The sequence below is a fragment of the Mesocricetus auratus genome, unplaced genomic scaffold (assembly GCF_017639785.1).
Source record: "Mesocricetus auratus isolate SY011 unplaced genomic scaffold, BCM_Maur_2.0 Super-Scaffold_100027, whole genome shotgun sequence".
Lineage (NCBI taxonomy): Eukaryota > Metazoa > Chordata > Mammalia > Rodentia > Cricetidae > Mesocricetus > Mesocricetus auratus.
In genome coordinates, this window is record NW_024429208.1 from 18,127,581 (window position 1) to 18,154,660 (window position 27,080).

Genomic DNA, 27,080 nt, shown 5'->3' on the forward strand with positions numbered 1-27,080 from the left:
TACAAGTACCTTCTCCATTTTCTCCAAAACCTGAGGGTATCTGGAGTAGTGTGCCCTGGGAGGGCAGCCGCGACTCTGTGACGTTTGCAAAGCAGTTTGGGCGAGCTGCTCAACAACTGTGCTCGCCAAAGATTCTGCGCTGTTCCAGAAAGCCTGCGTGTATCGGATGCGGCGAAATGAACAAATCGTTTCCACTCGATTTGTTTAAGCGGCCCTTCATAAAGTTGCCCTCAGATTTTTATTTAAGGGTGTCATAACATCCCTGGTCATTGCGCAAATATGACAATCAACAGAATCGCGGATTGGGGAGTGGATGCTGTAAAAGCAAAAATGAAATCACCACCAAGAGGAAAATGATAAAAGGTGGTAGTTCAGACAAGGCCTTTCCTCAACCCCACCCCTTCAAGGAAAAGAGCACAAATAGACCCTCTCACTTCACCTATTCGCCAAGTGATACCAAACAAACTTTAGTGTGCCCTCTCCCAAGCCTTCCTGGCTTCTCTGAGAATAAGAAACCAGAATGCTGAGTACCCGGACTAATTATCTGTTAAAATACTTGACTGATGCTTCGTTTTCATCATTTCTGATGTGTAGTTGGTGAGGGGATGTGGCTCGTTGGTAGCGCGCTTGCCTAGGATCCACGAAACGCTGAGTTCTATGCCCAGCACTGCATAACCCCGACTTGGTGGCACAAGCCCACCAAGTAGACTCAGCACATCCTAGCCAGGCAGAAGGATCAGGTCAAGTTATCCTTAGCTACGCAGAGAGTTCTTGGCCATCTTGGGCTTAGAGGGGTTCAGGGAGTGGGTGAAGAAAACACTTTTGACTGTACTTACGTTTCATAAAAATTGTTTATTATCCTGTGTCTAGGATGTATGTGGAGTTAGAGCCCTAACTTTCCTTGCTTGTTGACATTATAGCTTGATAGGTCTTTTGTTGTTTCGGTTTGGTTTTTCAAGATAGAATTGCTCTGGGTAGTCCTGGCCGGCCTGGATTTGTTCTGGTGGACCAGGCTGACCTCGATCTGCCTCCCAAATACTGGGATCAAAGACCCCCACCGCCAGCTATAACTTGAGTTTTTTGATGTTTTCCTAGAAGATTGGTGTTTTCATACGCTTCCAGACCATCTCACTTTCAGCACCGAGCATAATAGTTATGGTACAGCTATTTCCAATCTAGTGTGTATGGTTAACATTAAATTCCATTTAAGCTGAAATATCTGTAACATTGCAAAAAAAAAAAAGGCAAACAAATGCTAGATTTTCAGGAGGTCGTCCCCTTATTACAGCTGAACAAAGGATGCTTCTTGCTTTTTCGTTCTGAAAGTTTCTCTTGGCTAGTATCTCTGTAACACAATAGTGTTATTTGGTAGTTGAACGTTGGCTGTACAAAAGAAATAACTACCAGAACTTTTCCTAAACCTAGGTACCAGACCATCCCTGGATCCTGGGGAGAGGGAGCCAGATAATCTCAGGAAGATCCTCTAGTTATCTGTTGCTGTGGCTTTGCATAACAATAGCTCAGAAGAAAGATGTCCAGAATTTAGCATTATGCCCACCTGGTGCCTGGTTACTCTTGAATCACTGATGGCTGAACAGGTTTGCAACTCCTTGGTGTTATTTGCAACAGCCAAGTTCATGTTTAAATTCGACCAAAATAAAATCAACTTGAACTCTGGCATGGCTGGCTGTCCCCACTCACTCCCTCCACCCTTAATCACTGTAGCCCCTGCTGGCTTTGAACTTTCTATCTAACTTGAACTTTTACTCTTTCTACCTCTACCTCAGGAGCTCTGTGAGTACTGGCAAATGTGGTGCTAGGAATCCAGATCCTTCTATATGCTAAGCAAGTGTGAATAGCATATAAAATGGAAAAAAAATAACACAGGAAGCAATCTTGTAATTAAACTACAACCTCAAGCCTGCACTGGAGCCTTGATGTTTGTCAATGTATGAGACCTACGAAAAAACCTATTCCAGACATGCTGGACTATGCCTTTAATGCCAGCACTAGGGAGGCAGAGGCAGGCCAATCGCAATTTTTTTGAGGCCAGCCTGGTTTATATAGTGAGTTCAAGAACAGCAGCACTACATGGAGAGAGCCTGTTTATTTTGTGGTTGTTTCTAAAAACATATCTTTAATCCCATAAGTCGGGAGGTAGAGGCAGGCAGACCTTTGTGAGTTCAAGGTCTCCAGTTCTAGGCCAGCCCAGGGCTACACATGAGGCCCTGTCTCTAAACACACAAGTACATCTTTTTGCAGTCTTCATTTAGTTATGGAAGCATCCTACATCTGTTCAAAAATATTCACTGAGGGTCTCATATTTGCTACAAGTGGTGGTGGGTGACAAGCGGGTGTCCATCGAATTGTTTAAGCTAGAGTCCTCTACATCACGCTTAAGTCACTCCTCACATATTAGATCAGCCTCTAAATTGAGACCAATATCATAGTCTCGATACTAGTAACTTCTAATTCTCTACTCATCCCCCCACCCCATGGACAACATGGTATCCCTTCGTTCATAAAGGTGGTCCTAGTCCAGCTATTGTGAAACGCAGGAGGAGAGAAGCCCTACTGAGGAGGTAAAAGCCTGGATGGCCAGAGCAACGAGAGAGCAAAGAATAAGGAAGATGGAATGTGGCAAGAGGCACTGTCGCCACCGGCTGCTGTAGTGGAGTCACACAAGAGGTCATCCAGCAGCCATGGGATTTCCCTAGAAGGATTACCAGGAGGAAATGAAACTCAGACCAGTGGAAAGAACAGAAGGGTGTGTGTCTCTGACTGCCTGTCTAATGCCTCCATTTGCCATTGGTGAAGTTTGACCTTAGAGAGAACAAATGTCCCTGAACTCGGTGCTATCACTCTCTTGCTGTGGCGTGATGCCTTGCCCTAGATAGGAGACCTCATCTAGCTTCAGATGAGGTGGAGCGCTTTCAGGGTGGGGGTGACCATTAAATTCAGAAGACGAAAAACAACTTGGCACCCATCAGGCTCTGACCTAGAGAGAGGGAAGTAATCAGAGCACCCAAGACATTGTTTCCCTGTGAACAAAGTAATCAGAGCCATGATTTTCCTTCAGAGCTTTAAAATGATCTCAGCGGACTGGGTGCCTCTGGTCACTAAGGCAAGAGGGATTTTTGTCGATGCGGCCCTCTCTGTTGTTCCACAGAACTCCAGAATGAGATCTCAGCCTTGGCTGTGGCTGCAAGGCTCCTATGATGTCCTCCTGCTTACCTCTCACTCCTCTGACTAAAGTAACTCCTCCAAGTCTATAAGATGATCACTCAATGCCAAACTCATCGTTAACATTACTGCTTTGCTATCTGTCTCAACAACTGACATTCTTTTAGGAAATTTAAAACATACAAAAAGATAATAAAAATTAGCCAGCGTGGGGGAACAAAGCTAGTACTTTAGAAGGCATCCTGATAATATTCTTCTGTGAATTTCTACAGTTATCTAAATTCTCAAAAATGGACTGGTGAGATGCCTGAGTACATTAAGGAGTTTTGCCGTCAAGTTTGAGGACCTGAGTTCAATCCCAGGATCCAAAGAAACAGTTCCTAAAAGTTCTTTTTTGACCTCCACACCGAAGTCATGGCACACACGGGTATAACACAGACACAGACACACACACACACACACACTTTTCATGTAATAAATTCTTAGATAAGTAAAATTATGCTTTTTTTCCTTCATCTCCTCTTCCTTCTTCCTTTCATTTCCATGTTTTCCTTTGCCCTGAATGGCCTGGAGCTTACTATGTAGAGAAGGCTGGCCTTGAACTCACAGAGACTCCCCCTGTCTCTGCCCCTCCCCCAAGTGCTAAGATTAAAGATGTTACCGCCGTGACTTGAAGGTGGCACATTTTTAAATTTTTTTATGTGTACCAGTGTCTTGCCTGTGTGTATGCACATGTATTCTAGGTTGCTGCAGGGTTCAGATGCCCCTAGAACTGGAGTTATAAGTAGTTCAGGGCCACCATGTGGGTGCTGGAACCAAACTCTGGTCCTCTGTAAAAGCAACAAGGGCCGGGCGTTGGTGGCGCACACCTTTAATCCCAGCACTCGGGAGGCAGAGACAGGCGGATCACTGTGAGTTCGAGACCAGCCTGGTCTACCGAGTGAGTTCCAGGACAGGCTCCAAAACAACACAGAGAAACCCTGTCTCGAAAAAAAAAAAAAAAAGCAACAAGGGACCTTAACCACTGAGCCTAGCTCTTGCATATCTTTTTTTTTTTTTTTTTTTTTTTTTTTTGGTTTTTCGAGACAGGGTTTCTCTGTATTGTTTTGGAGCCTATCCTGGAACTCGCTCTGTAGACCAGGGTGGCCTCGAACTCACAGAGATCCACCTGCCTCTGCCTCTCAAGTGCTGGGATTAAAGGCGTGCGCCACCAACACCCTGCTCCTGCATATGATTCTTAACTGGTATTCTACCTAAATCATTAAGCTGTAGGTAAGTAGTTATTTTTTTTAATCGGGTTTTCAAAAATTGTTTTCAATGAAATGTCAAACTATTGGGATACTTGCCCCCAACCAGAATCTCATGGTATCAGTTTGTTTTTGTTTTTGTTTTGCTTTGGTTTTTAGGTGTATTTGTTTGGGCAAGGGATGAAGGTTCCACTGTGCGGATGTCAGAAGTTGGCTTGCAGCCATTGTTCTCTCTTCCCACCCAGCGGGTTCATAGATGGGCAGGGTTGGAGGCAAGTGCCTTCACCTGCTGAGCCGTTCCTCCAATCTCCCTCCTTTTGAAACAGGGTCTCATGTAGACCAGGGTGAATGGCACTTGAATATCTATCTTTCTCTAGCACGAACAAGGGCTTAGATTTGGTCCCCACCACAGGGGCAGGAGAGAGTGAACAGGCTAGACATCTTTATCTCTGAAACATAAACAAAAGGTATAAACTAGGTTAGTTGTCTTGGCATCTGTCCTTATCTAAGCACTCAGGAGGCAGAGGGAAGCAGATCTTTCTGAGTTTGAGGTCAGCCTGGTCTACACATCAAGTTCCAGGCTAGCCAGGACTACATAATGAGACCCTGTATGAAAACAGCACAAAGTCCATATAAGTCGGTCCATACTTATTTATCAATCTAGGTCTTGCTAATTACTTTTAAGAATAAGATGTATTAACATCCCTGCATTCAGCCATTGCTTTCTTCTTCCCTGACCACACAATTTTCAGTTCCTCTCCCGGGCTGACTTTATCTCAGCAAGCTTTGGCACTTGACAGCCCTTACAGAATTCTTGCTTACCCCAGCTTCTGCAGTGGGCCCTACCTTCAGTATCCTGTTCTCTAACTTAGAAGAAGGGGAGATGTGCCTGAGCTACCCCAGTGCATGCTAGACATCAGCCAAATATAAGGCACACCGACCAGGCTCTTGTGTGTGTGGGCTCCTTTCTGGGAGCAGTTGATCATTGTTTCTAGCCGCAAGAGACAAAAGGACTTTCTTCTATCCTGTAGCTCCCCTCTACCTGATCCCAGAGGACCCACTTGCTAGTCCTGAAGTTCCTAGTTTCCCGAGTGGGTGTTTTCATCACCCGGAAAGGGAAAGTGTAGACACCAATTCCCAAGCTCCTTTGCTGGGGCTGTGATGATTAGAATGACTATAGAGGAACTCAATTTAGGTAGTTTCTAGATAATTCTCATTATACTGTGATAAACAGTATCCAATGTTGCCTGTAACTGTACAGTTTTCAAAGCACTTCTTATCTGCTGTCTTGTCCTCATGTTACAACAGGATGGTTTAGTTCCAAAAAAACAGACTCTAAGGCAGAGTCGGCAAGAAGTTTCTCAGAAGCTGCGTCTAGAAGGCGGGAAGGGAACAAGACTGGGCAGAGGGGGTACTTGGATCCCAACGCAGTTCTATACAAAGGCTCAGCCTTCTGCCGAGGAGGAGCCTTGGGCTGAGATAGCTCTTCACAGTCTTCCTAAAGGGAGGCATGAGGCCTGTCCTTTGTAGCCCAACACTGACAGCTGTATCTGAGCTACCTCCTAGGAAGAAGACTTGGTCTTGGGTCTACTGCCCAAAGCTGCAAGCCCCAGTCATCTGGAGGGGTCCAGAGGGCGGGCATAGCACAGGCTGTTCTTCACCAAGGTCAAGTTCTGCCTTTCATGGCAGTTCATGTAAAGGAACAGGGGCTCAGAGCACATAATAGATTTACATGAGGCTGGAGAGATGGCTCAGTGACTAAGAGCACTGCCTGCTCCTCCAGGGGACCATCGTTCGTGTCCCAGCACCCATATGGTGACTCACAACTGTCTGTAACTCCAGTTCCAGTGGATCTGACACCCTCATACAGACATGCATGCAGGCAAAACACCAGTGCACATATAAAAGAAAGGAAGGAAGGAAGGAAGGAAGGAAGGAAGGAAGGAAGGAAGGAAGGAAAGAAAGAAGAAAGAAAGAAAAAAATCCTGTCTTGAATCCCCCTACCCCAAAATTTACATGTCCCACTCCAATTATTTGAAGTAATGTATTTTTAGCTGGGAGAGACCTCAGAAAATCATCTGCCCCTCACCTCAGAAAACTACCAGCCCCTCTTATTTTCAAATATATTAAGCAGCTTTTCGAGTTGTTCAAAGAAACAAGGCTGGTGTACTACTCTGGCCCTATTTTCTTAGCTGTTAAAAATGAAATGAACTTACAGGTCTTAAGAATCACAGAAAGGAGCCAGGTAGTGGTGGCGCATGCCTTAAATCCCAGCACTCAGGAGGCAGAGGCAGGCTGATCTCTATGAGTTCGAGGCCAGCCTTGTCTACAAAGCAAGTTCCAGCACAGTCAGGGTTGTTACACAGAGAAAGCTTGTGTCATAAAACCTAAACAAAAACAAAAAAGAATCACACAAAAGATATAAAATAAAATTTAATAACCAGGAATCTCATGAGCCATGTAGACACTGTGGCCTGGTTTAGTGGGTAAAGGCTCTTACTGCACAATCCTAGACCCCACCTTAGAAAGAGAGAAATGAAAGCTGTCCTCTGCTCCTTGTGTGTGCACGGCATATAGATCCACGCGCACTCACAGCATTAAGGAAGACAAAAGGATTCACTTAAATGTCGAACGATTCCTTCACAAACACTTCATTGTTTGGTCTTTTATTTGTTTGTTTTGGAAAGAGGATCTCGCTATGTAGCCTCAGCTGGCCTGGAACTCTCTCTATAGACCAGGCTGGCTTCAAACTCGAAGAAAGCCACCGGCCTCTGCCTCCCTAGTGCTGGACTTAAGGGTGTGTGCCACCATGCAGGGCCAAGATCTCTCAGCTATTGCCAACAGGAGGATCACATTTTATATCTTGGGGTACTTGCACAGAAAATAATGAGTTTATAATGTATAATTTTGTTTATTTTGGGTTCCTGTTAGAAATGAGCAAGTATGGGGGAGGGTGTCATAAGACTTTCTGGCACATTGTGATTAGACATTAATTTTTTTTATTAGACGTTAGGTCTTAGGAGGCTTTGGCTGTGAATACTCTGGCATTTGGAATTCATGATCACATAACTTCCTACCCTCCAATGAATCAGGCTGCAAAATTCAGTCTCTTTGGTGCAAGGGAAATACCAGAGTTCCTTCCCCTGAACTCCAGAACTGTCTGTGGAAGGAAAATAACAAATCCAAAACATGTCTTGTGTTTTGTCATGTAGGTTGAGTTTGGAAACTACCATCAATGACTAAACTCTTCATCTACAAACTGTCTTAAAGTTTGTTTTTAATCACAGTCTTAACACAGAGATTGGGACTCCCATGGCTTCTTTGTTTAAATCTGGTCTTTCTAGAGGCAGGAGAGATGGCTCAGCAGTTCAGAGCCCATACTGCGCCCACCTGTCCTTAGGGACCCCCCAACACCACCCACATACATACACATAATTAAAAGTAAAATAAGTCTTTTAAAAAATAAATAATTTTTTTCCTGGAAAACTCACAGGGATGTTGCTTCTTTTAAAAGAAAATATTTGTGGTGGCACACACCTTTAATCTCAGCACTCAGAAGGCAGAGGTAGGCAGACCTCCATGAGTTCAAGGGCCAGCGTGGTCCACAGAGCAAGTTCCAGGACAGGCTCCAGAAGCTACACAGAGAAACCCTGTCTGGAAAAAGCAATAAAAAAGTATGTGAATGAATGAATGAACAAATATATAAATAATAAAAGAATTTATCGATGTGGTGTGGGGAACACACCCCTTTAATCCTAGCACTTGGCAGACAGAAGCAGGCAGAGCTCTGAGTTTGAGGCCAGGCCATTCTACTTAGAGAATTCCAGACCAACCATAGTGAGATTCTGTCTCCCTAAAAGAAATGTTATTGGTTGGTGTTTGTGTGTGTGTGTGTGTGTGTGTGTGTGTGTGTGTGTGTGTGTGTGTGGCATTCATTGTTAGTATTCAGGCATCTATACTGGCCTGTCCTTGGGGTTCTGATAGGATATGTACTCAGCAGCAGCCACTAAGAGCACCACCTGTGCACATTCACTATGTTCCCTTTTAAAAGGGCCCTGCCCACCTCCTATCTTTTTCTCTCTTCCTCCCTCTCTTCCTCTTTCTCTCTCTCTTTCTCTTCTACCACTCTTGTCCCCAGGGACCAGTCTTTACCCACTTTTCTGCCCCTTCTCTCTCCTCTTCCAAAAAACCTCCTATGTGAGTCTTATTGTATGGTGTGACTTATCTTTGCAATTTTTTAAAAAATTTCAACACTCATGTGAAGGTCAGAGGACAACTTACAGGAGTTGGTCCTCACCTTCTACCACTTTAGGAGGTCAAACTCAGTTAATCCCAGAACTCAGGAAGCAGAGGCAGGAGGGTTTCTGTGAGATCGAGGCCAGCATGGTCTACAGAGCAAGTTCTAGGATAGCCAAAGCTACAGAAAAACGAGAGAGAGAGAGAGAGAGAGAGAGAGAGAGAGAGAGAGAGAGAGAGAGAGAGAGAGAGAGAGAGAGAGAGAGAGAGAGAGAGGAAACTCAAGTCATCAGGCTTGTCATCAAACACCTCTACCACTGAACCATCTTGCCAGCCTTGAGTAAGTTGATTTTCCTTTCTTTTGACATTCCCAAACAGTGACTACTAGCAATAAATTTGTTCATAGAAACAGTATTGCTCTCTTTAAGGATGAATTAGTTATGTGTTGTTACCCAGTAAATCATCCCAAATATAGTAACATTCCTTCATCTTCATTTGTTTCTTTACTTAAAAAAAACAAAAACTTTTTTTTAAGACAGCATCTCATGTGTCCCAGGCTGACCCCAATCTCCTATATAACTGAGGATGACCTTGAACTTCTGATTCTTTCCCCTCTACTTTCCCAGTGAGCAACCATTTATACTTTGCAGTTTTTCTGTGTTGAGAACTAACTCTGCAGTGTGGGTGGGTGGTTCTGGCCAGACTCAGGTTATAATGTGATTGGAGCTGAAGCTGTAGGAAGAACGATGAAGGTTGGGAGAGCCATTGCCAAGGGGCTTCTTCATACTGTGAGCAAAATGTCTCTGGTCCTCTCCACAATCACTCTGTTTTTGTTTTTTTCCAGAGAAAGTTTCTTTGTCAGACAGCCATGGCTATTCTGAAACTTGATTTGTAGGACAGGTTGACCTCAGACTCACAGAGATCCTCCTGCCTCAGCCTCTGGAGTTGCTGGGACTGAAAGGGTGTGCCACCAAGCCTGGCCCACACATTGCTTTGCAGAATTGTTTGAGTGTTTTCCCAATATGGTGTCCTCTTTTGGCCAGCAACCACTGAATATAAGCTGACATGCCAGCAGGACATAAGCCCTAGAAGTGACCCCATCCATGCTTGTCAGTAACTCTGGGGTGCTTTGTAGCAGCTTCCGCCCTGATATAATGCAGAAAGAGACTCTGAATGACATAGATGGAGATGATGCTCACCGGGGACAATCTTGCATGAGGAGTAGGCTGATGTGTGAATTGTTTTGTTTTGTTTTTCGAGACAGAGTTTCTCTGTATTTCTTTGGAGGCTGTCCTGGAGCCAGCTCTTGTAGACCAGGCTGGCCTCGAACTCACAGAGATCCGCCTGCCTCTGCCTCCTGAGTGCTGGGGTTAAAGGCGTGCACCACCATCGAAGCCCGGCCTGATGTGTGAATTTTAGTCATTCAAATGACTGGGAAGCAAATGCACTGCTGTGCGGGTGATCTGACAGCTTCCCCCACCTTCCAGCACAGGAAGAGAAGGAGACGGGACTCATTATGAAAACTCCAAGCTCTCAGGGTATTTGTACAGCACCCAGAGCCTCCATCAGAGAAGGATCTGGATGCTCCCTGCAGCCACCCTCAGAATTCCGAGACAAGTGTTTCCTTCCAAGAGGTCCTGGAGTTTGCACGCAAGTAGATAGCCAGAAACAGGAAATACCAGCCCTGCTGTCTATGCCTCAAACACTCATGTGTGAGGACTCTTATCCTGCAGACACCTCAACTCTTCTGGAGCCACAAGGGCGAGAATAGGGATTCCAGTGTGTGCTGAGAGTCTACATGCTCAAAGTGGCTGAGCCCTCAGCCCCCAATTCTGATTTGAATAGCCAGCTTCAGCTGGATGACTGACAGCTAGGGGCTGGGGATATGGCCCAGGTGGTAGAGTGCTTGCTTGCCTAGTGTTGGTGCAGCCCTGAGTTCAATCCCCAGCACGTTGTAAACGGGAACTTGGAGAGGCGGTGGCAAGGAAGCTCACACGTTCAAGGTCACTGGGAGTTACATATCAGATTTGAAGCCAAAGCTAGCCCGGGTTACATGAGACCCTGTCTCAAAAAGGAGGAGGAGAAGAAGAGGACAAGAAGGGAAAAGAAAAGGGAAATCAATCTAGCCCTCTCATATACTAATCCTCAACATCCTGATCAGTAGCTCTGATGAAGACCTGAAGAATGCCTTTGATTTTCTCTTTCCCTGAACACAAAACGGGATTCAGCAGCAGCGCGTTTTCTCCATTTGACACCAAGGTTTGGCTCAAATTCTTGTGCCTCCATTATCGCTATCACTAGCAACCTTTTTTAAAAAACTGAGCTATACATTTTCCCCCACTCCCCTCCCCTTCTTCCCTCTCCCACTCCTCCCTCCCCCGGCACCCCACACTCCCAATTCACTCAGGAGATCTTGTCTTTTTTCCCTTTCCTAGGAGGATCCATGCATGTCTCTCTCAGGGTCCGCTTTGTTACCTAGGTTCTCTGGGCTTGTAGCACTAGCATCTTAATCTATATCAATGGTCTTTACCTGAGTGATGGATACAAGAATCTTCTAGCTCAGGGCTTAGTTTTCTCTTGGAGTTTTCTCCACTCCATCTCCCATTCATCATGCAATTCAGTATCTCAAGAAACCAGTGGAGCTGGAGAGATTCTTCAGAGGTAAAGAGCATTGGCTGCTCTCCCATAGGACTGGGGTTCAATGCCCAGCATCTATATGTAGGTCGTGACTCTCTGCAACTCCAGTTCCAGGGGTCTGACCTCCAAAGGCAGTAGGTGTGCACATGGTACACATACATACATACATACATACATACATACATACATACATTACATAAATACATACGTACAGGGAAAACTTATACATGTAAAATAAAAATAAGTAAATACTCTTTAAAGGGGGAGAGAGAGAAAGAACGAAAGAAAGAAGAAAGAAAGAAAGAAAGAAAGAAAGAAAAAAAGAAAGAAAGAAAGAGCAAAACAGCAAACACCACCATGTCACTGAGCCCTTGAGGTGTAATTATCAGAGAGAATGAGCCTCCCTGTTTCAGCCAAAACTGCCCAAACAAAGTGCTTAGATATTGGTCTAATGTTTTAACCTGAATTCTATTCATTTGCTTATTTTTGAGACAGAGTCTTCACTATGCAGCCCTGGGCGGCCTGGAACTTGCAATATAGACCAGACTATCCTCTAACTCACAAGGATTTACCTGCCTTTGCCACTCTCCAGGTTGTATGCCATCAGACTCAGCTTAAGAGATAGGTTCTTTCTGAAAGTTCTGGAGTGGGGTCCAGCTCACTCACTTTACTAATAAGGAAACTCCACTTAAGCAGAATAAACTTAAATCAGATTCACACTAAATGATTCAAGGTTTGTTCTTATGTTTTTACCTCTCAATTCTGAATTTCTCACCTTGAGTGTCAAGAAAGGTCATAAAAGTTGTTAAGGAGGACTGACCCAAATCCAGGAATGAATCAGGCCTGGCAAAAAGAACATCTTTGCCCATTTGTATTCTCCTGTATTTATTCACTGACCTACATAGCAATGTGTCATGGAGTTGACTTTTTAAATAGCCCTTTAATTTTTAATGTGTCCTCCAAGCTAACACCATGAGACATTATCACAAGCCAGTCATGATGCTATGCCTTAAAATTACACCAACCCTCAAAGCTAAACAGAATCACACAAGGGTCCTCCATCCCAGCTTCAAGGTGCTTTGCGATGGAATGTAGAGCTGCTTCCAGGGAGGTTGTGAAATCCCAGAACAAACTAATTAAAAAGGAGACCTCCCAATGAACTTGATTTCACTTTAATCTCACAGGCTTTATTTAACACACTCATGGAAGTAAATGCAAGACTTCAGCTCAGCAATACTCAACCTTCAACAGGTTTGGGCATTACTGAGCAATGGGGTAAGAAAGGGAGACGTCTTATTTACTGATCTTTGGCCTTAATTCACTCTATTGGAAGATTTTAAAGAACCAGGCTTACCAAAGGACCAGGTCTCTCTCTCTTTTTTCTTCTCTAGAATAGCCGTTTCCTTAGTGGGTGATCTATATACAGCAAGCACTTGTTACAGACCAACCACCTCTGAGTTTCATTGTCTTCTTCAAAAGGCATCATTAACCTCTTGACATTGTTTTGAGACTAATAGAGATAACGGGTTTTACTACTGTATAGCCCTGGCTGTACTTGAATTCCCTAAGTACCCCAGGCTGGCCTTAAAAACTTCATAGATCTCTGCCTGCCTCTGTCTCCTAAATGCTGGGATTAAAGTAGTGCACCACTATACCTCAAGACTTTTTCTCCTTTTAACAACAAACAAAAATAAAAACAGGCTCTCATGTGTCCCTGATTAGCCTCAAACTGGCTATGAACCCAAGGATGGCCTTGAACTTCTTGATCTCCAGTACTGGGATCATAGGATTGATTGTCCCACAATATCTGGCTTTCTGTGGTGCTGGAGATTAAACCCAGGGTTCCATGACTTACCTACAACTACAGTAAGGAAGGGGAAATCTCAGCTAGCTGGCTGTGTAGATGTTGCTGACTAGTTTTTAATGTTAATTTGATGTGAACTAGAGCCATTTGGAAAGAGGGGACATCAACTGAGAAAATATCCCTAATAGACTGGCATTTGGGCAAGCCTGTGTTACATTACCTTGACTTATGACTGATGTGGGGGGCCCATCTCACTATGGGCGGTGCCACTCATGGACAGGTGCCCCTGGGTTTTGCCAGAAAGCAGACTGAGAAAACCACGAAGAGCAAGTCGGTAAGCAGTACTCCTCCGTGGCTTCTGCATCAGCTGCTGCCTCCAGGATTCTGCCCTGTTTGAGTTCCGTGCTCTGTTTCCCTCAGTGATGGATTGTGACATGGAACTGTGAGCTAAAACACAAGCACAAGCCACACCAGCTATGTGGTGGTCAGAGGACAACCTTCAGGAGTTGGTTTTCTCCTTCTACCATGTGGGTCCTGGCATATCCATCTCATGCTGTCAGGCTTGGCAGCAAGTTCCTTTCTCTGTTGAGCCATCCTGCTAAACTGACAAATCCATTTTGCACACCACATCCACTCCTGCTTTAAGCACACGAATCCTTAAGAACAGAGACCTCCTGTGTTGTTCATCTCTTGAAGGATTAGATGTGCAATGCAGGAGCTTTAGAAGACTCCTTCAAACCATCCAAAGCAGCACCTACGTGCTCAGTATATAGTTGTCATCCTAGGACATCTGTCACATGATCCATAAAGCATGATCTCACCCAGCTTCGTCTAAAACACCCAGGTTTGGAAGGTGGAAGAGGTGTGACAAAGTGGAGATGAACACATGGTAGGCTTGCAAACAAATATTTATTGAACAAATCAATGAATATAGTAAAATAAACAATCACTTTTTATCCAGTGATGGTGGCGCACCTTTGTTCCCAGCACCTGAAAGCTGTAGGTAGGAACTCAAGGTCGTCCTAGGCTAGGCAGTAAATTAGGACTGCTTGAGACCTTGTCTCAAACAAAGAAATAAGATAAAATAAAATGAAATCATTTCTTTCCTTGAAAATTCAAGTTCATTAACTCAAAAAGTGTAAAGTGTAAAGCAGTTGGAATTTATAGACATAGAACAGCTTCAAATTTTTACCCAAGTTAAATAGCGGAGGGGAAAGAGTGAGATTTCACTTGTAACTGAATATCTGCCTGCCTTGTGCACTGTGACCTTGATCTGACTGCAGGTACGGCTGCAAGCTGCTTCTTACTGCTAAGTGGATGACATCATCGTCGAAGTCACCCTCTTTTTTTAAATCTCCAGCAGCGCTGTTAATCAAGCACAAGCCTGTAAAGAGAGCTGGTGTCATCGTGCCCTCTGCTGCCTTCCTGCTCGGAAGGCTCCCCTTGGCCTCTGGTCACATCCATTTGGCAGGAAGTCCGCTGGTCTGATGGCTAAGGACAATGACATGTCTCCTTCCTTGGTAGGCTTGATCCAGCCTTCTACGGAAATACAATACAAACGGAACTGAAGTGTGGCCCTGCAGATAATATCACTCCTGATCTTTCAAATGGTTTCCCAGATCCCGCCTGAGGGATGCAGTGGGCAGACAAGGTAGGTGGCATCAAATATGAGATCAGGGGATGGATTGATGTCTTTACTCAGGGGACGGACAGAATGTGCTTTCCTTCCCTTCCCTCCTTAGTGACATACAGGGTATCCTGGAGTTTAAGTCCATTGTTTTCTGCCCTTCAGATAATTTTGTCCACGCATACAAAGATTGCCTGGTAGATATATAATGTTATTAGTTATGTCCTATGAAGTGGTTTTGACTCCGTGGGAGAGTGTTCCATATAATTGTGTTTCATATAGTATGAAAACACAATTTCCATACCCTAAAAAAAAAAAGAAAGAAAGAAAAAACACACAAGCCAAAAACCCTCGTCTGCTTCTTAAGTGACGTCAAGTAAAGCTCAACGGGTGATTTCGAGCAATGGATTGTAGCTGAGAAATGCTTTGTGGTAGGCCTTTGTGTGAGTGAGTCACATCTATTATCACACTGGAGACCCTCCTAGAGCATGCTAATTATCAAAATACATGCTGAGAGAATGAAGGTAGTTGGTGGGCTGTTGTGAAGAACTTTATTGTATGTTCCATGAACATATTTAACAACATGTGTACATTCGGCCTCCCTTTCTTTTGGTCCTAAGGTTGGATGTCATTAGAGCAGAGGAGAAAGTTAGCTTACAAATCGAGTTTTCTGTTTCATTCTCTAATCTCACCTTTATTTGAGGAAGGAATTAAAGTTCAGAAAGCTTAAGATCACATGGTCGATAAATGATTTTTCCAGACAGGGTTTCTTTGTGGCTTTGGCTTTGGAGGCTGTCCTGGAACTAACTCTTATAGACCAGGCTGGTCTTGAACTGAGAGAGATCCGCCTGCCTCTGCCTCTCAAGTGCTGGGATTCAAGGCATGCGCCACCACTGCCCAGCTAAAGCAGTGTATTTTTTTTAACATTTTATTTATTTGGGGGTATGATCAAATGTGTGTGTGTGTGTGTGTGTGTGTGTGTGTGTGTGTGTGTTTAGATCAGAGGACAACTTGAAGTAGTTAGTTCTCTCCTCCAATGTGGGTCCTAGAGCTGCAACTGAGGCCATCATTTTGCAAGCGGGTATCTCCACCCACAGAGCCATCTCACTGGCCCCAGAACCGGGTAGTAATTTTAAATGTGACAGGAAAAAGAAGAGCACGGTGCAGTCTGCAAAAGGTTGCAGTCTAAGGGCTGAATCTTAGCACTCCCTTTGAATTCTAATGAGTTGGTTTACTTACAAATATGTTTCAAAACTAAAACAATGATACTTTTTTTTTCCTTTTTTAATTCCTCCCGAGTCCTTCAACCATCCTTAAATGTCAGGTGATGACACAGTGAAATGACACCCAGAGGCTTTCGTGGATTTGCTGCCAGAAAATTCAGTAATAAAACTTAGATTTATATTTCCCAACACCAGAAATCTCTTATCACCAAAGGACTCTGAAAGTCATGGAGAGAGATACCCACTTCTGGGTCAGAACACCAAGGAGACACAACTCTCTGGATGGCTGATTAATGGAATTATCTCCAATTCCACAGTCATAACATGGAAACAGTCTCGGTTGGATTTTATTTATTTATTGTACTCTCTGCCATCAGGCACTAGAGAAAAGCGTTTATTATACATTCACCACTGAGCTTGCAGTGCACTGTACCTCTATTTTCCATGTTTATTTGGGCTGATTCTGCTGCCTGGGAAGGCCCATTCTTTGGTCAGACAGTGGTCACTGGACCTTGGTCACTGACAGAGGCCAGGCCAAGAGTCACCCAGGGCCAACTCCCTCCTCTAAGGTATGGAGTGTAGGGGAAAGATCCTGCAACCCTGCTCCAGGTGTAGACTGTCTGCCAGAAGACGACATTTGGGATGATCGTGGTGTTGACCAATCAGCTCTGGGAAGCCATAAGTAGGACTCAGTGTCCCAGAGGCAAAGGAAAAAGAGTGTCCATACAGGAAAAAGTGTCCATACTGGAGTGTATCAGGTGATGCTTATAGTCTTTGTGCTTTTTTGTCACCTTTGATATCTCATTTGTGACTGTGCCGCAGATGCCGTAATTCAGTGGGCATGGGAACATCCCCTCCTTAGAGAAATAAAGCTGCCACCTCACTCCTATGTTCTAATGCACTCTTTTGGTTCTTGGATCTCCACACTTACTTGCCCGTGTTGGGACCTGCTCCACTGGTTTCAAAATGCTGCCAAGGGACACCGTGACTCTTCACGGGTCAAAATGCTATTAAAGGCTGAGCACTGACATGACCCAGTGGGCTCTTTAGTGCTCATCATTACAAGCCTCATGAACCTGTAGTAGGCTCCAAGGAGAATGCTAAAGAAAACGTCGGCCAGAAAACGTTCCAGAAGACGACAATCATTTTATTCTACTCGAAAAGTTTATTGAAGGTCAAGGCGGGGGAGACGAAGGCTTGAACAGGACCTCTGAGCAGCCTTTCTCTTCCCTTCCTGTTCCGGGCACTTTGGGAGCTGCTGCAGGATGCGATGCTGTGTATAAAGGTGTGAGCTGGGTTCTCCAAGAAGCAGTTCGACCTTGGCAGAAGCTTCACGCACAGTAGATAGATTTCTTGTTTTGTTGCTTGCTTGCTTGCTTGTTTTTGCATCAAATCAACTACTCTCGTGTTCCCACACCACTTTTACCACTTCTTGGTGTCTCAGATAAAAATGCCATGGCGGCGGGTGGTAGTGCATACTTTTGATTCCGGCTCTTGGCCCAGATATTCTACATACTGAGTTCCAGGTCAGCCGCAGCTACATAGTGAGACTCTCTCTCTCTCTCAAAACCGAATAACGACAAAAACTGCTCAAAAACCAAACAAAGCAAAACAAAAACACACCAAAGAAATAGGGGCTGGAGAGATGGCTCCGTGGTTAAGAATACTAGCTGCTTTTCCAGAGGAGCAAGGTTCAATTCCTAGCACCAGCGTGGTAGCTCACAACTGTCTGTAACTCCAGTGTCAGGGGAGCCTCTTATGGCTTCCTCTAGCACTAGACACACACGTGGGACATAGACAAATATGCAGGCAAAACACCCATACATATAAGCACAACTAAATAAAAAAACAAAGAATTGGTGGTGCATGCCTTTAATCCTGTCACTTGGGAGACAGAGGTAGGCTGATATTTGTGACCAAGGCCATCTTGTCTACATAGCAAGTTCCAGGCCAGCCAGGGCTACACAGTAAGACCTTGTCTAAGAAATAAAGAAAGAGAAACCAAGTAAATGCCTGTTGTCACCTCTGACCTGTTGCGATTCTATCTGGAAATTCACCATCCACCAGATGCTCAGTGCAAACGACACTCACCGATGCTGTCCTTCCATGCTGATGCTGTGTGAGTGGTCCCTCTTGTTCCATCCTTTTACAAATGGCTCAGTAGACCCAGACACTGGACATCTCCAGTGCTCCTCTTCTCTGTGCTAGGAATATGTTCTATCTTAAAAACATTTCTTTCTCTGTCTGCTCTAAGGCCTAAAAATAATGTCCCAACTGGTGTCAGTGAACATGCAGTGATCAGGCTGTCATCTCAGACACTACTTCCCATGGAGAGGTCCCTAGTAAGGTGGCCAATTCCGAGTCCAGATTGAGACATGGTATGTTAAGATTATCTTGCCAGATCAGATATAAACTATATAAAGGCTTACAAGGACCACATCAGAAGGATTCAGTGGCCAATTTGAAGCACCTCCCACTGGCAAAAGATGAGTCGACTGGAGAAGCAATAAGAAAAATAACTAGAACAGATTGAAATACACAAGATATGCGTGCATGCATATATGTGTGTGTGTGTGTATACACACACGTATATTATTTTATGTGTGCGTGCAGGAGTTTATGGAGGTCAGAGAGCCATTATTTCCTTTGGAACTGGAGTTACAGATGGCTGTGAGCCACCACATGGATGCTTGGATTCAAACTCCAGTCTTCTGCAAGGGTAGTAAGTTCCCTTAACCACTGAGACATCTTTCCAGCCCTCACAAGATATGTTCATAATGTTACTGAAAAGCCAACCAATTGGTCGATATATATGAAAATATTAGTAGCCTTTAAAAAAATTTTTTAAGTAAGCACGAATCTTGCCTTTGCTTTGTGAACTGCACTTCTGGGAGCTGTCTAGGAAATAAGGGAGCTTAGTTTGTGTCATAAATGAAGCAGTAATAGAATTATGCTATCACCATGTTTCAATTCTGAATCGAAGTATCTAGACATCTGCCAGCATGATTAAAGAGACAGACTGTGCCTCAGATGGAAATCTCTAAGACAAATCAAACACCCCTATCAAGACAAACAAACCTGACACTGGAGAGATGACAGCTCAGTGGTTAAGAGCACTGGCTGCTCTTGTAAAGGAACTGGGTTTGATTCCCAGGACCACATGGCAGCTCACGACCATCTGTAACTCCAGCTCCAGAGGATGCGAAGCCTCTGGCCTCCTCAGTCACTTGTACTCATGCGCACAAATACACACAAGGACACACAGCTGTACTTAACTAAAAATAATAAAAATGATCTTTAAAAATTAAAAAAAAAACCTAAAAGTCAAAGAATGTCTTAGAGCCACATGACTGCATTTAGGAAAAAATCCAGTCTGTATCTACTGGGGAAAAATAATGACCTAATTTCAGGGACACGTGATAAACTATGAATGAAACAATGTAATATATATGGCTTGCTTATAAATTGTTAGGGGGAAGAAAAGAAGTCAAGAGAATATAAATGAAATGAGATAGGATTTGTTTTTGGTTTTATGAGACAGGGTTTCTCTGTGTTGTTTTGGAGGCTGTTGGACCAGCCTGGCCTCGAACTCACAGAGATCTGCCTGCCTCTGACTCCCCAGTGCTGGGATTAAAGGCGTGTGCCCGTGTGCCACCACCACCCGGCGAGATAGGATTTTTAAAGAATATAATAGTATTCATTCTTTGACTATTTTTATTGTATTTGCCCCTCCAATCCTTCCCCCAATCTACCACCTTCTCCTTACCTTCTCTAATTCATATCTGTTTTCTTAAACATTTTTAAAATTTTTAGTGTATAGATGTTTTGCTGTGTGCATGTCTGTATATTGTGTGAGATTCCCCTGGAACTAGAGTTACAGACTGTTGTGAGCTACTATGTAGGTGCTGGGAATTAAACCTGGGTCCTTTGGAAGAACAGCCAATGCTCTTAACCACTGAGCCATCTTTCCAGCCCCTTCTCTCTGTCTCTCTGTCTCTCTGTCTCTCTCTCTGTCTCTCTGTCTCTCTGTTTCTCTCTCTGTCTCTCTGTCTCTCTGTCTCTCTGTCTCTCTCTCTCTCTCTCTTTCAGTCAGTCATTTTTATTCTGGTCTTCTTTGATGCTCCCTGAGCCTTAGAGATAGGGGTTGTGCTGCAGATGTATCAGCTGGGGATGGGAAGCCCATGGTCAGTTGTTCACTACCTTTTGACCACTTGTGGATTTCTGTATCCATCTTCATGTGTTTGGGATTCTCGAAGCTGGATGGAGATCGAAAGAAGTTATTAATATTTTCCATTATAAAAAAGTATTTCTACAAAAAAAGTATTTTTACTAATTTACTTTTTTAAAAAAAGACATAAGTCTCTGGCTTCTAGTGAGAAACTTATTCTACCATCACATTAGTCATGGGAAAAAAACCCAAAAACGTACAAAGATCTAAAATGTTCTACATCAGAAAAAAGATTCCCAGACCCCACAGATTGACTCAGTCATCCAGTGGTCACATACTGCCCAGGTATACATGCAGGCAAAATGCTCATATGCATACATAAAAAATAAATAAATCAATCTTTAAAAAAAAAACAAATTCCCATAGGGTTCCTAAAACAAGGGACAGGGGCAAAGATTAAAGATTACATCACCACTGGGAGTTCATGAACTCTATTTTCTCATCTGATTCTGCCAAGAACTTTCCTTGTGGTCTTTTCTGCCTTAATTTGGTCGTTCTCCAAACATGGTCAGATCCACATGACAGCTCATCAAGACCGCAGAGTTCCAGCCAACTAGGGCTCTGCCATTTGCATGAAGAGGACTCATTGCCCTTTATTAGAAAGACAATTCAGCTATAGGTACTTATCAACGCAATGGATGAGATGGCAAACTGAAAATGACAACTTTCACAGAAGGGGGAAAAGTCACATTAAGTGAGAGGTTGCTATTTAACATAGTAGGACTGCTTTTTGTTTTGGGGATCTTCTATAATGTGTGTGTGTGTGTGTGTAATTACCTTTTTATTTGTTTGAAACGATGCCTTTAATGCCATCATATAAGAAGCAGAGGCCAGAGGATCACCACAAGAGCTAAGCCTTTCTGGTCTACATAACAAGTTCAAGTCCACTCAGGCCTACAGAGTGAGAACCCTGTCTCAAAGCGGAGGTGGAAAATCAAGGGAAGGAGGGATGAAAGAAGAGGAGGCTCGGGGGTTACTCCTCAGTACCCACTAAATTTCAGATCCCAGTACCCACGTCGAACAATTCACCAATGCCTGTCACTGTAGCCCCGAGAGATCAGACGTCCTCTTCTGTCATCTTTGGGCACCCACATACACACATGCGCACATACACAGATACACAAAGTAAGATTTTAAAGCAATCTGTTTTCTACACTGGTTCTAATGTTAATTTCCTGCAGAAAAGGCTACACTTTCTCAGATTTTGAGATGTTTCTGATGCCAATATTCACAGACAGCCTTGCTATCAAATGAGAAGATAAAGACCCCCTGATGCTAAGACGCCACGCGGACTAGTTTTACTTGTCTGCTATACTCCAGAAACAAATGAAGTGGAAGTAAATGGGATTGATTTTCTCTTTTACCCATCTGGCACCGATTGTTTACAGCTCTAGGTGTCTACTCGAGGATATTCTGTATGCCAAAGATGTTGAAGGTCATTCTAGGATTCTAGTTGCTTATGTAACAACTGGAAAATTCTTTTCTGCTCATCAGTAGTAGTCCCATCTCTACACGGGTCCCCTCCCCCATATGTTTGGACAGACACACTTAAACACAAGCATATGCCTGCTCTAATCCTCTTCCATATTTGCAAATTATTTTGCCCTTGACTTATCTGGTTTACATTTAGATAGTTTCCCTTAGTGTGAACTTTAAGGTGGCATGCTATTGGAAACATTTTTTTTAAATGAAAGAAAAGTCTAAGCCAGGGGATGATATGACAGTTAGAAAGTACTTAATAAAGAGGAAGGAGAGAGAGAGAGAGAGAGAGAGAGAGAGAGAGAGAGAGAGAGAGAGAGAGAGAGAGAGAGAGAGAGAGAGAGAGGAAGGCAGAGTGTGTATGCCAGAAAGTTTGAACAACCACAGCTCATAAAAATGAATGATGAACGAGCTGATAAAATCCCCTCTTCTAGAAATTTCGTTTGAAATGCTAATACCCAAACAAAATGGACATTGGGAATCTTAGGTTGGCAAATAATAGTACAGGAAGGAGTGCCTTTTTTTTGTTTGTTTTCTTTTTTGGGATTTTTTGAGACAGGGTTTCACTGTGTGGCCTCGGTTGTCCTGGAACTAGCTCTGCAGACCAGGCTAGTTTCAAACTCACAGAGATTGGCCTACCTCTCCCTCCTGAGTGCTGAGATTAAAGAGCATGGCACCACCACCTGCAACAGTTTTAAGTATATGGAGGGGTGGACTCCGTCCATATGGTAGTTGTTAGCAGCTCTTTCTCCTAGGCTCAGCACAAATGGGAGAGAATTAAGCCGGGATTATAAACAAGGTATTAGAAGCTCACAACAGGGGATGAGCTCTTTCTTCTCCATCCCTGCTGTTTCCAATCCGGTAGCTACCTACCTATAAGCTGTCGTTCTCAAAGCTACTGTGTTCTAGCAATCCTCCCCAGGATTGGTTGACAGGATCTCAAAATCAGCCCAGTGTCCATGCCTCCAAGTCTTCCTCACTGAAGACAGTCCCCGCATAGCCTTCCCCTTCCCTCACTACCTGCCCCTAGGGTCCTAGGACAGATTATCTGACCATGAGCTGCTACAGGTATTCTTCACCTAGGACCCAAACCCAGGACAGATCTCAGAGTCACCCTGGGTCGTGGAAAATCTAAAACCAGGTCCCAAAGTCTACACTGCAGGAGAATCCCCTAGGAGACCTTATTATGAACCAATATCCTGGGTTTTCAGAGATTCTGTTTTGTGTGTGGTATTGGATACGATGTCTACGTGTATGGTGTTTTATGTGGCATATGTGCAAATGTATGTACACATATATGAGGAAGCCAGAGGTCAATGCCACATGTCTTCCACTGTCATTCTCCATCTTACTTTTTGAGACAGGCTCTTATTGAACCTGGAGCTCACTGATATGACTAGGCTGACTAGCTAGAGAGTTCTAGGGATCTGCCTGTCTCCACTTATTCAGGACTTGGGATGTCTCTGAGTGCCTGGGATCTGAACTCATGTCCTTGTACTTGCACTATAAGTACTCAACTGAAGGAGCCATCTCCCCGGTCCTGACTGTCAGGGCTTCTAATCTATAAACTCTTGGGTGAGACCTAGGAATGCATATTTCTATGAAACCCTCAGATGTATCTATTTCCTGTGACGCAAGGACCACAGGCTGTGGAGGACAGGTAGAGGTGGTGTCAGATATCAGTCGATATATTCAATAGTCCCTGAGGCAAAAGTGTCACTTGGTGTGCAAACAAAGCAAACCTTATGAGAGGTTGGTCTTGGCTGCACGAGAACTTTCTAAGGTCTCTGCCCCTTGCTTTCTTATCTGTTTCCAGCTCCCTGACGCTCCTTGCTCATACACCCCAGCCTTGGCATGGGAACCTCAGTGCGTGACTTACACCTCCTGTTGTTGCAGCCTTAGCTTTGCCTCTCGAGGGCTGTTTCTTTCTAGCCTTACATTGTTCCAGGAAATCATCCAAAGTTCCAGATCACTGAGAAAGGGATGTGGCAGTAATTATTTCCACATCCAGTGTCTTTCCCCTTCCAGGCACAAGTGACAAGAACTCCTCCACCTCCGGTGCTTACGAGCCAAGGGATTCATCCTGACTGATGAAATGGGAGCTGAAGTGGCCCACGTGGGACTTCACAGCGCCTCCCTCTCCTTCCATGACCCCTCCCTGGTCTTGTGTTTCCATCAAGGCAACTGTGACCTGATGGAGATTTCGGTAGCCCAGCCCTTCCGCAGCTGGGTGGAGCAGATTTGCTGATTCCATGGAGCACCTTGTGTGAGCAAGAAACAAAAGACTGTGCTGTTTTGTCCTGTGAACAAGAACTTTCGGGAAGAAACTGTGTCTCCAAAGACTGATGGACTGATTAGAACGTCAGTGTTGCAGCCAGCTTGCTTCCTGGACACCTATCCCTTGCCTACCTCGATTTTGGAATTAACATCTTGTAACTAACAGATAAAAACTGTTGGGGCTGGGCGGAGGTGGCACACATTTTTAATCCCAGCATTCAGGAAGCAGAGGCAGGTGGATCTCTGTGAGTTCAAGGCCAGTCTGGTCTCCAAAGAGAGTTCCAGGACAGTCGCCAAACCTACAGAGAAACCCTGTCTCAAAAACAACAGAAACTGTTGGGAAGCTACACTCAACCGTACTCCTCCCATTCCAGATCTTGCCCCTGAGAAAGCCGACCACTGGCGGCTCCTCCCCAGGAGATGCTCAAGACCATGCCTACAAGCTATTTAAGGCACGCTCCCCCTGCCCCATACACATGGTTTTCTCCCCACCACCACCATCCAGGAGTTGTTTTAATCATTAAACCTAGACTTCTAATTCAGTCTAATCTGATTCATCGAATCAGCAGAGAGACTTAATATCCGGATAGAGAAACCTTTCAAAACCCTTTGGAATTTAACAGCCAAAAAACTAAGAATCTCATCAGAGAGACTATGGCGCCTATAGGAGATCCGTCATTTTTTGTTGTTGTTGTTTTGTTTTGAAACAAGATCTCATTGTGTAGAGTTTTGTAGGTAGACCAGGGTGGCCTTGAAGTCACAAAGATATACCTCCTAAGGCTGCCCAGGCCCAGGGACTAAAAGTGTGCACCACCATGCTCTGCTTGAGACTTGCTTTTTTCTCTCCCATATGTATTGGTGTTTTGCCTCCATGTATGTCTGTGTGAGGATGTTGGATCTCCTAGAACTGGAGTTACAGGCAGTCAGCTGCCCTGTGTGTGCTGGGAACTGAACCGGGGTACTTGGGAAGGGCGATCAGTACTCTTAATAACTGAGCCATCTCTCCAGCCCAGAAATCCACCATCTTGCTGTCATGACTTCCCTGATGTAGTCACAGTAGTGGTTTGAAAGAAAATGGCCTCCAAAGGGAGTGGCACTATTGGAAAGTGTGGCCCTGTTAGAGGAAGTGTGTCACTGTGGAGGCGGGCTTTGAGGGCTCAGATTTGTAAATTTGTTCGAGTCATGCCCAGTGTCTCAGACCACTTCCTGTTGCCTGTGATTCACGAGGGAAGAACTCTCCGCTCCTTCGCTAGCACCAGGCTCCCCCTCCATGATGCTAATGGGCTGAAGCTCTGGATTGTAAGTGAGCCACTGCAATTAAATGTTTCCCTTTATAAGAGTCGCTGGGGTCATGGTGTCCCTTCACAACAATAGAAACACTAAGACATCCACCAATAAAAGTTTTAAATTGCCTTAATTTATGACTTTCTTTGTTCTGCTACTATGAAGCCTCATGAAACTGCTTTCATGTGGGAACATGGAACTTGAGGCAACCTAGTTCTATGTTTCCTGGGCCACTATACTTTGTGTGTGTGTGTGTGTGTGTGTGTGTGTGTGTGTGTGTGTGTGTGTGTGTATGTGTGTGTGTAGAGGCCAGAGGTCAACCTTGGATATTATTCCTCAGCTGCCACCACCCACTTTTTCTTTTTTCTTTTTCTTTCTCTCTTTTTTTTTAAAGCAGGACCACACAATGTGGTTCTGGTTGATCTGGTACTCACTATGTAGATGTCAGGTTGGCCTTGAATTCACAGAGATCCACGTGCCTTTGCCTCCTAAGTGCTGGGATTAATGACTGGGCCAGCATCCTGGGTTCAGGATGAGACCTGGTATTTTACAGGGTCTGGGGTTGACTATGATTAGGATAAGATGACAGCAATCCTCCTGTCTCAGCTTCCCTAGCACTATGACTACAAACATGTCCCCACACCCAGCATTCTGCATGGTACTGTCATGTTTATATGGCAAGCACTTTACCAACTGAGCTATCTCTCTCTCTCTTTCTCTCTTTTGTCTTTTTGAGACAAGTTTTCTCTGTGTGACAGCCTTGGCTGTCCTGGAACTAGCTTTGTGGATTAGGCTGGCCTCACATTCACAGAGGTCCACCTGCCTCTGCCTCCTGAGTGCTGGGATCAAAGGCGTGCATCACCATCTGGCTGTCTAAACTATCTCTATCCCAAGTGATACTGTACTTTAATGGTTTCTCCAAAGTGACCAGGGTCTTTAATTGATATCCGCTAACTACATTAGAGCATTCAACTTCATTGTTACAAGCTAACTCCATTTAATGGTAATGGTTGCACGAACATCTTTTTTTTTAAAGATTTATTTATTTATTATGTATACAGTGTTCTATCTGCATGTTTGCCTGCATGCCAGAAGAAGGCACCAGATCTCATTACAGATGGTTGTGAGCCATCATGTGGTTGCTGGGAATTGAACTCTGGACCTCTGGTAGATCAACCAGTGCTCTTAGCCACTAAGCCATCTCTCCAGCCCTTGCACGAACATCTTTACTGAAGTAACTATGTCTTTAGTCTGAAATAAACATTCAGGGAATCTCTTGACCAAGTAGACTGTGAGCATTGAGACTCTGACTAGCATACAACCTATGGATTCTCATTAATCTCTTGTAAAAATTAAATGTAATGTAATTGAGTATGTATGGATGTTTTCCACAGATGTATGTCTGTATGCCATGTGTATGATAATGCCCACAGAGACCGGAAAAGCAGCCAGTGTTCTTAACTGCTGAGCCATGTCTCAGCCCTAATTACCATTTAATAAATCTCAAAGCTGAGATTTAAGATGGACCGCTTTCATGGGTGCTGAATCTAATTTGGACTGAGTTCTCTGTTACTTCTCCATGTTTGCAGTTGTGTGATGCAAAGCCCCTCACAGGCCTCACATGTTCCTACTAGTATCGGATTCTGATGAAGTATATCAAAAGGGTGGAGTCGCTTTTTTTTTCCACTTGACTTTTCTGTGTTTCTCATGGAAGCTGGGGGCAGTCGCAGTCCCAGAGAGTCTGTCAAGTCTGGCTGCAGTGGATTTGCATCTGACTGTTCTCTTTAGACACTCTTATTGCCAGACGAGGCAAGTTGCTTTGTCTAGATTGTCCTTGTTTTACCTCCGCTCACTT

At 44.2% G+C, this 27,080-nt stretch overlaps 1 long non-coding RNA gene across 2 annotated transcripts; it reads left to right on the forward strand.

Moving 5' to 3' along the window:
• Positions 1 to 13,629: 13,629 nt before the first annotated feature.
• On the forward strand, positions 13,630 to 25,358 carry LOC121134337. 2 transcript variants are annotated; one of them, XR_005871423.1, is made up of 3 exons: positions 13,630 to 13,996; positions 14,632 to 14,758; positions 23,693 to 25,358. It is a non-coding gene; the product is annotated as an uncharacterized LOC121134337 (long non-coding RNA). The 2 variants fall into 2 exon arrangements; XR_005871422.1 differs by lacking the exon at positions 13,630 to 13,996 and having other exon boundaries at positions 14,500 to 14,758.
• Positions 25,359 to 27,080: the final 1,722 nt, after the last annotated feature.